Source organism: Ailuropoda melanoleuca, chromosome 15, assembly GCF_002007445.2.
Source record: "Ailuropoda melanoleuca isolate Jingjing chromosome 15, ASM200744v2, whole genome shotgun sequence".
NCBI classification, from domain to species: domain Eukaryota; kingdom Metazoa; phylum Chordata; class Mammalia; order Carnivora; family Ursidae; genus Ailuropoda; species Ailuropoda melanoleuca.
Genome location: NC_048232.1, coordinates 43,240,139 through 43,253,836, shown reverse-complemented (window position 1 = coordinate 43,253,836; position 13,698 = coordinate 43,240,139). Strand labels below are relative to the sequence as shown.

Below are 13,698 nucleotides of genomic sequence, written 5' to 3'. Positions count from 1 at the left end.
GGAGATTCTTCTTGATACAAAAGATCGTTTACTGAAAGATATTTCAAGTTTTTCTAAATTACATATTAAATTCCTTAAGACTGCGTCTCTCATCTTCGGAACAGTCAGAAGACACTGAAGCTTTTGATATACTCCTTATTGCTTAGTTTCCAGCTTTTAACCTTGGTCTGGTCACTAAACTTTCCAGAGTGTTTTCCCCCCCCCAATCTGTGAATGAATTTGGAAATATGCACCTTGCTTACCTAATAGGGATGTTTGGGCATCAAATGAAATGATATATTTGATAGTGAACTGTGAAGTGATATGTAATATAATATGCTATCCCCAACCTATCAGGCAAAAGTAATGTTTAAACTCCATAGATTTACCCACAAAGTTTTATGCATCTAGTGCACATTTTCATTTAAAGGTATTATATATATATCTGGAGAAGAATAGAAAAATGTACGAGCATGTGTTGAATTTCCCCAGCCCAGCCTTCCAGCTTGACACTTGATTTTTGAAACCAATAATCATGGGTTCCTGTGGCCAGTTGTGATTTAATCTTTATTATGCCCTGGCTAACTCCATCAAAACTGAGAGAAAGGGAAGAGACATTTCCCCTCTCTAAGATGTTTAAGAGAAAAGAAAAATGATTCAAGCTTCCTATCGAAGAAAACTCAGAGTATATAAGATAGGTATTTCTAATTGTTTTGTTAACTAGATGAATACTTTTATCTAGAACCTAATAAGTTTGTGGAAAAACTTACCATTAGTTCCTGAAGAAGCAAATCCCATTGATTACCTTTACTGGAGAGCTCCTCAAAATCTGTTTGCTTTTGAGCTTTGCTGATGACTGGAGGTCAGAGTGTTCCTAGGAACCATTGTGGTTCAGTTAAAGTGAGTGTAAGCACCGGAAGATGTGTTTTTGTCACTAGACTATGGAAAACCTAAAAGGTCTTCTTGTGCTTCTCTGGATCTGGACTCAGCAGCTGAAAGTATTTTCTGCCCAACAAAAATACTGCTAGGTTCCTTAATTCCCAGAGTTTGAACACTTAAGTCCCACCACATCTATCCCAGCTATGTCTGAAGTAACTACAAGGAGAATCTGTAATATTTTTGGTCAGAATAAATCAGAGGAGTGTAAATTATTTGTCAATAAAGTAGTTCTCAGTATACTCTGGTACTTTTCTAATTAGCCTCGAGGCATATTGAACTCACAAGAAGTTACTGGAAATGTCAGTTATTAAATAGACATTTTCCGTAATTGAATGTTAGTGTCACACAGTTCAGACCACAGGCCCTGGCAGCCCAGAGAAAGGGTTGCTTGTAGCAAACTGTGCACTGACAGGAAACAAACTTCTCAGTGGGTCCCACCACAGTGCTTTGGCCTTAACTTGCAGGAGGGAAAAATTATCAACCACCACCCCAGCTGTTGCCACTAAGTTGCTGTCACTGAAATAATCTGATGGTCAGGTAAACTATGAAGAAAACCAAAGTCCTGGTGGGATTTTTAAAAATGCATTATTTTATTTTATTTTATTTTTTTTGCTTGAGGTTTATTATGTTACTGATAAATGGTCAAAGAAAGGTGCAGAAGAAAATCCCTAACCCCAGTGGTGGGGTTAAGCCATTGACTTGGACTCTGCTTACTGATATTTTAGCAGAAATGATATGAAACTCATCTGTTTTTCAAATGTGTGTTTTTTTAAAACTGAGATAAAATTGTTATATAACATTATATAATTTCAGGTGCATAACATAATTTGATATCTGTGTGCATTATAAAGTAGTCCCTACCAAAAGTCTAGTTACCATCCACTGCCATGTAATTGAACCTTTTCACTCATTTTGCCCACCTACTACCCCAATCCCCTTCCCCTCTGGTAACCATCAGTCTGTTTTCTGTGTCTGTGAGTTTGTTTCTATATTGTATTATTTGTTTAGATTCCACATATAAGTGAGAACATAAAATATTTGTCTTTCTCCATCTGACTTATTTCACTTAGCATGATAAACTCAAGGTCCATTCTTGTCACAAATGGCAAGATTTCATTCTTTTTAAAGAATGAATAGTATTCCATTGCATATATATACCACATCCTCTTTATCCATTCGTCTGTTGAGGGACATTTAGGTGGTTTTCATATCTTGGCTGTTGTAAACCATACTGCAATAAATGGAGGACCGCATATACCTTTTGGAATTAGTGTTTTTGTATTCTTTGGGTAAATACCCAGAAGTAAAATAGCTGGATCATATGGTAGATCTGTGTGAGGAATCTGAATACCGTTTTCCATAGAGTTTGCACCAGTTCACATTCCCACCAAGAGTATGTGAGGGTTCTCTTTTCCCCACAGTCTCTCCAACACTTGTTATTTCTTGTCTTTTTGATAATAGCCATTCTAACAGGTGTGAGGTGATATTTATTATGGTTTAGATTTGCTTTTTTTGTGATAATGAGTGAAGATGAACATCTTCTCATTTGCCTGTTGGCCATCTGTATGTCTTCTTTGGGAAAATCTCTGTTCAGATCCTCTGCCCATTTTTAAATTGTGTTGTTTATTTGTTTTTAAGATTTTGTTTCTTTATTTGAGAGAGGGAGAGAGAGAGTGCACATAAGCGGGAGGGAGGGGCAAAGGGAGAGGGAGAAGCAGACTCCCTGCTGGGCAGGGAGCCCAACGCAGGGCTCAATCCCAGGGTCCCCGAGATCGTGACCTGAGCCGAAGGCAGATGCTTAACCAACTGAGCCACCTAGGTGCCCCTGGGTTATTTGTTTTTTAAATTTTTGAGTTGCATAAGTTCTTTATATATTTTGGATATTAACCGCTTATCAATATATGATTTGCAAATATCTTCTCCCACTTAGTAGGTTGCCTTTTCATTTTGATGATGGTTTCCTTTATTGTGCAGAAACTTTTTAGTTTGGTGTAGCCCTATTTATTTTTGCTTTTGTTTCCTTGCCTTTGGAGTCAGATCCACAAACATGTCACTAGGACCAATGTCAAGGAGGTACTGCCCATGTTTTCTTATAGGAAATTTATAGTTTCAGGTCTTACATTCAGATCTTGAGCTAATTTTTGTGTATGGTGTAAGATAATGGTCTTGTTTTATTCTTTTGCATGTGACTGTCCTGTTGCCCCAGCACCATTCATATGTGGTTTTAAGTTACCAACTAAGGACCAAGAATCCTTACCTAGTTGAGTTTAGTCTGCTGACTTACAGACAAATAGGAGAAATTGCCATCATCTATGCCCAAGATAGAATGCCATCATTGTATAATGCTGCTGTAATTCTTGATCAACTACTATGCATCCCTAGTCCTAGTGGTGAGATTGATGTATGAAGTTACGCTTAATTAGCCCTTGTGACATTGGGGTTTCTTCCCTTCTCTTGAGCGCTCATCCTCTTCTCTGTGCCCATAGCCCCATCTCTGGCTTCCTCAAGATCCTCTACAGATCATTCCTCTGATCCTCTGTATGTACTCAGTCTCCTCCATCTTAAATGATACAGAGAAAAAGCAAATGAACAAATGATCCTCCTACAAGTTTTCGCTCACCTCTGTTAATAGTATTTATCTTAAATGTCAAACCCAGTGACATCATTGTCTAAGAAGAAGAGTGTTTCTACTTTGCTAACCAGACACTGCATCTACTATACTAGTGTATCCCTCTATCAGGGATGAGCCCTGCATGCTTTCGTAGTCTTTAAGTAATAAGTTTACTTGACCTCACATTAAGTGAGCCCAGAGGGCACACTTAAGCTTCTTCCTTGATCCTAGTCTGTCTTATCTCCCTGCCAAGTGGTTCAAGGTCACTTCTATGATTGGTGATCTACCATAAAGCCCATAGGGACCAGCTCTTACAAGTCCTCTTTCCCTAGGGTTTGGGTTTTGCATCTGGTGGGAATTCCTAGTACAAAGGAACAGATTTCCTGGGGCATACCACTGTCAGACTGACTATTACATGTCACACATTATGTAATTTCATATGATGTGTCATGTCATATATCCTATCATTAAAATAGAGAGTTAACTACTATGTGTCTAAAGTCATTATTAAAAAGAAAATAGTGTTGGGGCTTCACTGATCAATTTTTTTTCTTAGTCACGCGGTAAGCAAGGGAATAACAAGCTTTAGCACTCAAAGAAGCTGCAGTCTTTTATCTACCCTTACTGGGATTATTAGATCTGAATGGCTGAGCTCTTGCCACTTTAAAGAAAAAATGGTACTCCAGTTTCCTTTTTGGGAGCCCTACTCTGAACCCAATTCTTTTTGGAAGGAAGCTTGGCCTGGCCATTACCAGCCCTCAACACTGGATAAAGCACTCTTTTAAGTCAAGCAGACCCTAGAACAGCAATGTCACTACTTACCTGGCTCTTAGCATTATGATTGCCAGGTAACTCCTGTGTTCTGGTGACCAATGGGTTACTCTTGGCTTCCTTTGCATGTTGAAGTCAGCTTGGACGGCATCTGCATTTGTCGTGCATGTGCCTTTGTAATTATGCTTTGGGGTGCTGGCTGCCTGTATATCAGGTATTATTCATAAGCTTAGTCTCCAAAACCTAGGCCTACGTCTTTCTAGTTTCCTCTCTTCACCACTAGCCCAGAGGGGGACACACCATCTAGAGTATGACCATTTCCTCTTCCAGATTCTGTTCCAAATTTAAAAATGTGTGGAAAGAAAAAAAAAATGTAGAAAGACACTTTAATAAGCAAAAAAGGTTAATATAGGCATGATGACGGTTATTCACTTAGAGAAGACATGCTATTATCTGTTAATTTTGAATTAGTCAATAATAACATTAATACAATAATAGCAATTAATGCTGGTAAGTTACAAGTGACACATAACTTACATGCACTGTCTCATTTATTGTTTAGAACATCCTATGCTGTGAGTATCCATGTTTTCCTTGTTTTATAGAAGAGGAGCCCAAAGAACTAAGTCACTCGGTCTAAGCCATAAGTCAGTAAGTAATGGAGTCAAGACTTGATTTTAATTTTGTTTAGATTATATTATGTAAATGAGCTCTTCACTTCTACACTATAATTCCACCGTAAATAAACAAATGAAGCAGAGTCCTAGCAAGTCGTGATGATGGCTGGGTAAGCAAAGCCAGTTAAACCCCAGCCTGAGAAGTTTGCATTTGATCCCATAGGCAATAGATAGTTAACACAGATTTTTGAGCCTGGGGTTAATGTGGTAAAATTCACTTTGTATTAGCTGGATATTGATGGCCAGGAAAGACATGCAGATGAGTAAGAGATATGAAGACCATCTGAAAGTCTATTACAAAAAGAGACATAAAGCCTGAGCCTGTCTGTATGAGAAAATTATAAACCTTCATATTGAAAAATATTAAAAACACCTAAATAAATGGAGAGGTATACTGTGTTTTTAAACATTTATAGACAAGAAGACTTACCACTTTTAAGATATCAGTCTTTTCCAAATTAATCTATCAATCTCTAAAATTTTTCTTCCATAAAAAATTTTACCAATGAAATTTTAATTGGTATCTCACAGATTTTTTTCTAATGGATCTTGATAAATGGATTCTAAAATGAATATGGCAAATTAGGGCCAAGAGAAACCACAACACTGCTGAAGAACAATAACTAGGTGGGTTATAAGAGATCATGACTTATATAATAATTAAGCCAGTGTAGTGTTTGTGCATGGTAAAACAAAATGACCAATGGCAGTGAAGAGAGGCCAGCCACAAAACAAATGATATACAGAAACTTGGTATTACAGAGTTGGCATTTCAGATCATTGGGGGATGGTGCTCAGGAAATTGTGCTGGGACAATTGCTTATAAAAGAAATTGGATTCCTAGTTCACAAAATACATAATTTTTTTTTCTTGTATGAATTAAGAGCTTAAATATGAAAAACAATGATTTAAAATGTTAGGAGAAAATATAGGAGAAACTTTTCTCACTATGATGTATGGGAGAATTTCTTAAATTAAAATTTCTAAAAACATGAAATATTAAAACAGAATGATATATGTAACTACATTAAAATTAAGAACTTCTGTTCTTTGGAGAGCCCATAAGAAGGTAAAAGGATAGACTGACTGTAACTGGGAGAAGCTGCTAGCTACAGTATTATCAACAATGCAGTAGTTTTTCAAGTATATAAAGCACAAAAATTGGTGAGGAAATAACTACTCAGTAAATGAGCACAATAAGAAAGTAGGTATTTGACAGAAGTGGTATATAAACCTATAAAAAAAGAGGGTGCTTAACTTCATCAGTTTTAAAAATCCATAATTAGGCATTTTAGAGAAACTGCAAGATATTTATTTCATTCATTCATTGAACAAATACTTATTGAGTTGAACACTTACATTTGCCAGACAATTTTACAGCATTAAGGATACAATAATCAAAAGATAGAAGGAAAAGCAAAACCCTCCCTTCATGGATCTTATATTCTAGTGTGTGTGTGGTGGGGGAGGGGGCATTAGACACAAAATAAATAAATAAATAAAATATATAGTATGTCTGAGGTGATAAATGCTACGTAAACTTAGCAAAGAAGGGAGGTAGGCAATGTTGGAGGGGTAGTCATTGTAATTTTAAATTTAGTTATCAGGTAAAGTGTTCCTGAAAGCCTGAAAATTAAGCAAAGGCCTGGAAGAGGTGAGAGAGTGAGTCATGTGATTCTCTGAGAGACAAATGCATGTGTAAAGGCCCCAAGGCATAAATATGCTTTGTGTGCTGGATGAATAGCAAGAAAGTTATTGTGGCTAGATCCAAATGATTAAGAGGAAAAGAAATAAAGAGATAAAATCTTAGATGTAGAGGAGCACAGCTCATTTAAGAATTGTGTAGACCACTGAAATGACTTTGTCTTTTACTCAGAGACAAAGGAAAAGCCATTGGAGGCTTTTAAATAGATAAATGATATTGTCTGATTCAGAGATAACAGGATAACAATATCCTTCTGGTTACTATGTTGAGAAAAGATGAATTGAAGGAAGGTCAAGTTTACGCAGGGAGAACAGCTAGTAAGCTATTGTGATTAAGCCAAGCAAAACATGATAGTAGTTTGGAGCACTGTGGATGGCAAGAAGTGATTGAATTTTGTATAAATTTTGAATGTAGAGCTGATGGAATTTCTGAAGAATTGAATGTGGGGTCTAAGGAAAATGATTATTTTTTGTCTTAAGATAATGGAAAAGTAGTGTTGCCATTTAGTGAGATGGGGAAGACTGCTGAAGAACATGTTTGGGGAAAGGGTTGAAAACCATGTGCTCAGATTTAAGCATTTATTATGTTTGAGATGTTTCCAGAGGAGGTATTTAGTAGACAGTTGAGTGTGCCAGTGTAGAGCTAGAGAGAAGTCTGAATCGGAGATATAATTTTGGGGTCATCATCATGTAAGTGCCATTTATAGACATGAAACTGGCTGAGAGATCCACGAGAGGGGATAACAGGAGAAGGGGCCTGAGCATTCCAATGTTTAAAGTAAATATCTTAAAGGCAAATAGAAAAGACAAGTCACCTACAAATGATCAACAATTGGACTTAAAGATGACTTTTCAAGAGCAACAATGGAAGCCAGGAGAAATGGAGTAGTATCTTTAAAGTGATGCTAGAAAGAAAGCAAAATTATAGTTTTAGAATAAGGATGAAATAAAGACATTTTCAAGAAAAGCTGAGAGAGTTTACCCACCAATAGACCACTCTTTTTTTTTTTTTTGAAGATTTTATATACTTATTTGTCAGAGAGAGAGCAAGAGAGCTAGCACAAGCAGGGAGAGAAGCAGACAGAGGGAGAAGCTCTTTCCCCACTTAGCAGGGAGACCAATGTGGGACTTGATCCCGGGGTTCTGGGATCATGACCTCAGCTGAAGGCAGACGCTCAGCTGACTGAGCCACCCAGGTGTCCGAATAGACCACTCTTAAATAAATGTCTAAAGGATACATTTCAGGACCTAAGGAAGTGTTTCTTAGAAAGAACATCTCAAATGAAAGAACAATAGAATGGCAGGGGAATTAAGAAAGGCCCCAGTGTAGTTGACAGATGTCTCAACAATAATACTTTAGACACCAACCCCTTTAGATGAAATTGGAAATTTTTTGTTTGTTTATTTTTGTTTTTTAAAGGTTTTGTTTGTTTGTCAGAGAGAGAACGCACGCAAGCGCAGGGGGTGGGGGACGGCAACAGGAGGAGGGAGAAGCAGGCTCCCCGCTGAGCAAGGAGCCTGATGCAGGACTTTGGGATCATGACCTGAGCTGAAGGCAGATGCTTAACTGACTGAGCCACACAGGCATCCCAGAAATTGGAAATTGTTTGCAGGTGTATCAGAATTGCTCATTTCTAGAGGCTAAGCTTCTGAGAATGTAGATTTCTAATTGATCTTGAAATTAATCCTCTCTTACTGTCTATCTTCAGCATGGTTAGCAAAATGTCTATGCTGCTTCTAGGTGTTATTACTCATTAGCATTACTTAAATAAGAAAATATAATTTACAGTTTTTTTCTTAATAAATTGATGGGAAATTTAAAACTATTTTTTTTACGTTAAAATATTAACCAATAACTTAAGCTCTCATCAAATCACTTGCCTTCAGGGAAAGCATTTCATATAATAAACTGTGTGTCTATTCCAAGGGGAAATTTGGAAAATTCCTATAAGGCAATAAATAAGAAAAGGCAAGTAAAGACCCATACATACATAAATATCTACACGGATTAGATAAGTACCATTTCAGGAATGTAGTGTTTTGGATAACCACTTAAATAGACCATACATGGCATGCTAAGATCTTGAAAAAAATTGCTGATAAATTAATAACTTGTATTATTGTTTTTGTCAAAAGGAAAAAATTACTAGTGAAATTCCTTACATTAACTAGAAGAGAGGAAGAAAAACCATTTAATCAGTATTAAACAAGTGTTTGTCAAACTTCAACATTGATCCAATTTTTCTAAGTAAAAACTTCTTAGCAAACTAGAAACAGAAAAAAATTCTTAGAGAGTACGCTAAAACACTACAATTATCATAAGCTTAAGGACAACACATTCAACTCATCTGTATTATAGTGAGAAACAAACTCAAGATACCTGGCATCATAGTTACTGGTTAATATTGTTCTAGAGGACCTATGTCATACCAATGTAAAAGTAGGTAAGAGACATCATTGTTACCAAGAAAGATACAAGACATTATTATTTAGATAATATGTTTGGTAGTGTATATAGAAACTCCTAGGGAACCAATGAAAACATTATTAGAACAAACTGGAGAGATTAAAAAGGAGTATGGATCAACATATAAAAATCACCAGCTTTTTAAAATTCCAGCAATGACCAATTAAAAATGTATTAGGAAGAATATTTATAATTACCAAAAAAATACAGAATATCTAGGAATAAACCCAATAAAGAAATATGCAAGATATTTATGGAAAAACTATAAAATTTATTGAGGAAGACCTGATGTATTAAAAAAATATATACAACGTCTGAGCATGGGAAAAGATATCACTTCTACCCCAATGACATTGTGAATTCAAGAAAATCCCAATCAAAATCCTAAAAGAAATGTTAAAAGCTAATTCTGAAATTAATATGGAAACATAAATGCCCAAAAATCACCAAGGAAATTTAAAAACAAGCAAAATGAGAACAAAAAAAGGAGATTATACCCTACCAGCAATCAAAATACATAGCGGATCTATGGTAATAAAAATAGTATGGTATTCAAGTAGGAAAAAACCCCAAAAGATCAATAGAACAGGATTCAGAGTCCAGTAATGAGCCTGTGTATATATAGGACAATTAACTATCGATTTTAGAAAATACAATAAAATTATATCAACACCTAATACCATTCATTAAAAAAATCCAGGTGAATTAAATAATGCTGAAAATTATAAAATATTAAAAGAAAATATAGGAAGATATGTGTATGACTTTGTGGTAGAGTGATCCTCTTAAATATGTAAATTCATTAAGAATAAAATATAATTTTTTAGTACATTACCAAACTTCTGAATAATACAAAAGACCACACCAAAAAACCCCATAAGAAACAATGATAGGTAGGAAAAGTATTTTCAATACACCATAAACAAATGAACAATATTCAGAATTTATAAAAAGCCAATGATAATATATAAGGAAAAGACAATCCAACTGAAAGAATATGAAAATAATTCACAGAGGAGGAGTTACAAGTGGACCATAAACATATAAAATGACTCTACTTCTGGTAATCAAGGAAACCGAGAATGATGACATTCGCTTACCACATTGGAACATTTTTTAAGTTTTTGATAAGTTATCTCTTTTTTTCACAATGTAATCTAATGTAGTTAAAAAACAATGGAATAAATCTATGCATAAGGATACAACAGCTTTTCAAGAAAACTGTTGCTTAAGAAAACTAATGATAAACACATTATGTTAACGTTATATAAAACTTGCTCTCATGCACATGTACAGTTATATAGACGTACACTATCTTAGCTGTAGAAGCAGAGTCTGAGATGGTGATTCTTCTTCAAGTAATTCATGGAGAAAGTGCTCCCAGGAGAAGTGGAGTGAGAGAAGCAGAGTAGGACACAGGCAGAAAGTGACTGTGGTCCTGAGCAGAGACCAGCTGCCTGATTTTGCAGGGATTTATATCCCTCTGTCTGTTATTGACCAAATGTGGCCTGCCGCCATCCCAAGGGATATGGGGAGTTGTCACAGCATCTGTTTGGCCACGGCAATTCTCCAGAGAAAAGGGAAGCTGAGTTACTATCAGCTCCAGCAGCAGCAGAAAAGGGGATCTTGGCAGGGCAGCAAGATCCCCTTTTAACACACATGCAAGCAAGAGACTCAAGGAATTCATACAAAAGTGGTCAAATGATTACTTCTAGTGACAGGCCTGAGGTTGAGGAGTGTTGTCAGGGTGGGCTTTAGTTTTATATTTGTTTTTTTAATAATCACAATATGTTATATTATGCAATTAGAAGATAAGCTTTTAAAAAAAGAAGCATTTTACTTTCTCACCTAGGAAAGGACTCCATTATCCCACCCTTTCAAGCCTGCCTTGACTTTTTTATACTTAGTACAAATATAATTTATTTGAGGGAACCACACTAAGATTCCAGTGAACTTTTTTAATATGGCATTTCATAAGTCAAGACAATTACAGAATTAGTTTTTTTTAGGCAGATGTCATTTCAGTTTTCTATTTAATAATGTGATCATTCACAGACCAGTTTGTGAATTATGAGAAACATATGCATATATTTAATGAAACAGAAATCTAGTGAATATACAATTTCATTCTTCTAATACTCAGTGACTTTGAGCAGAGTTTCTTACGTTGAATGTCTTGATGAAGATAGCAAACAACTACTTATTAATCAGTGTCCTTTTCTGTTAAAATGAGAAGGGAATCTGATACTCATACTCTACCTTTTAATATAGATGTTATGAAAACCCATTGCCTTGCCCTCTTACTTGTTTAACCTGCTCATCAGAGTAAACAAGAAGGGACCTCAGCCTTTAAACAGGTCCCTCTTGCTTCTCTACTTAATCATTAGGTATGATCTCATCCAGATACCATGATTCGGCTGAGTCCTAGACATATAACTTTACTTTGACCTTTTTCAAGAATTCTGAATTCAACTGCTAGGTTGAATTTTCATCCTGGACATCTTTAGTTAGCATCTCAAACTAAAGAAAACTCTAGATTCCCCCTCCACCCTCAATTTCTACACACCTGTTCCTCATCCATCAGTAAAAGACATCATCATTTATTCATTTGCTTAAGCCACAAATCTGAGTAATCCTTGATTTCCTTCTTTCATCATTCCCCCATGCCTGATTCATCAGAAAATCATCTTGATGATACCCTTAGAACTTCTCTTCAATCTGTATTTCTCCATCTCTGTTAATGCTCCCTTCATCCAAGGAACATAATCTTTCTTAAAGACTATTACATGTATATCCATGTCCTGTTCCATTATTACAATAATCTAACTACTCTCTGTATTTCACTTTTTGCTTTCCCTTTCACACAATAGCTAGAGCAGTCTTTTAAAAATGTAAATCAGCTCTTTTCTCCAGCCATCAAAGATGCCAAAGGAAAGAAGGTAGCCCTGGCTCCTTTTGTTGTGAAGAAGCAGGAGACCAAGAAGGTGGTCAGTCTCCTGTTTGAGAAAGGGCCCAAGAATTCTGGCATCAGACAGGACATCCAGCCCAAAAGGGACCTCACCCACTTTATCAAATAGCCCTGCTACATCATCTGCAGTGATAGAGGGCTTATTCTCTATAAATGTCTAAATGGGTGATGGTCTCTTGGTGTGATGAATGCTGGTGGTTATATGTAAGTGATGAATTACTAAATTCTACATCTGAAACCAATTTTGCCATATATGTTAACTAACTAGAATTTTAAGTAAAAAAATTGAAATAAAATAAAAGTGCCTCCCGTGATTAACCAGTTTACCCAGGCCTTAGATGCCATACAGCTATTCAGCTGCTTAAGCTGGCCCACAAATACAGATGAGGGACAAGGCAAGAGAAGAAGCAGAGATTGTTGGCCCGGGCTGAGAAGAAAGCTGCTGGCAAAGGGATGTCCCTCCCTCAGAGGCCGCCTGTCCTTTGGGCTGGGGTTAATACTTTCACCACCACCATGGAAACCAAGAAGGCTCAGCTGGTAGTGACTGCACATGCTGTGGATCCCACTGAGCTGGTTGTCTGCCTGCTTGCCCCATTTCATCAGATGGGGGTTCCCTACTCCATTATCAAGGGAAAGGCCAGGCTGGGGTGTCTAGTCCACAGGAAGACTTGCGCCACTATTGCCTTCACACAGGTTAACTCGGAAGAAAAAGGAGCTCTGGCTAAGCAGAGGAAGCTATCAGGACCAGTTACAATGATGGATAGAATGACATCTGCAGTCACTGGGGAGGAAATGTCCTGGGTCTAAAGTCCATGGCTTGTATTGCCAAGTTGGAAAAGACAAAGGCTAAAGAACTGGCTACCAAACTGGGCTAAGTGTATGCTGTTGTGTATTTTCTGTACATAAAAATAAGTTCTCTTAAAAGAAAAGTAAATCAGATCACGTAATTTTCCTGGGTAAAACCCTGTGCTGCAGTTAGAATAAAATCCACATGCCAACTGTGTGTTCCCCAACCCTGCTGTTCTCCCGCCTCATCTCATATCATGTTCCTCTCTCAGTATGCCTTGGCCATGCAGGGCCTCTGCTGGTTCCTTTGTACGTGCCAACCCAGCTCAACAGGTCCCCATCTAGATATCACCTTCTCAGAGGTCTCTGACCACCTAATTCAATATAGTCGCGCAGTTCCTCTTTCATTACCCTCTTTTAATTCTATCATATTTGTCACCTTTTGTATTTTTCTTGTTTATTTACTATCTCATCTCATTCAAATTTAAGCCCTACAAGAGTAGAGAGATTGTACAGTCCATATGCTCAGCCTGTGTGTGGAATGGATTTTGACATACAGTAGGCTCCTAATACACATTAGTTGAATAAATGGATGAATAAATGCTTGCAAGCATGGGCACTTCTGTAAAGGAATTGTGGGAGATACATGGTAGCTATAACAATGGTCCCCATCATGTATGGAGCTTCCAATCTGCTTGGGGACCCAAATAGTACAGGCCCACATGAGTAAGCACTAAGCTGTGTGGTATTGACAATAAGTGAGATGGGTTCAGAGAAGACTGTGGGAAACGCAAGA

At 36.9% G+C, this 13,698-nt stretch overlaps 1 pseudogene; it reads left to right on the top strand.

Annotated features, from left to right (window-relative positions):
• The window catches only part of LOC109489485, a 43,218-nt pseudogene extending 30,227 nt beyond the window's left edge, over positions 1 to 12,991 (top strand).
• The last annotated feature ends 707 nt before the right edge of the window (positions 12,992 to 13,698 follow it).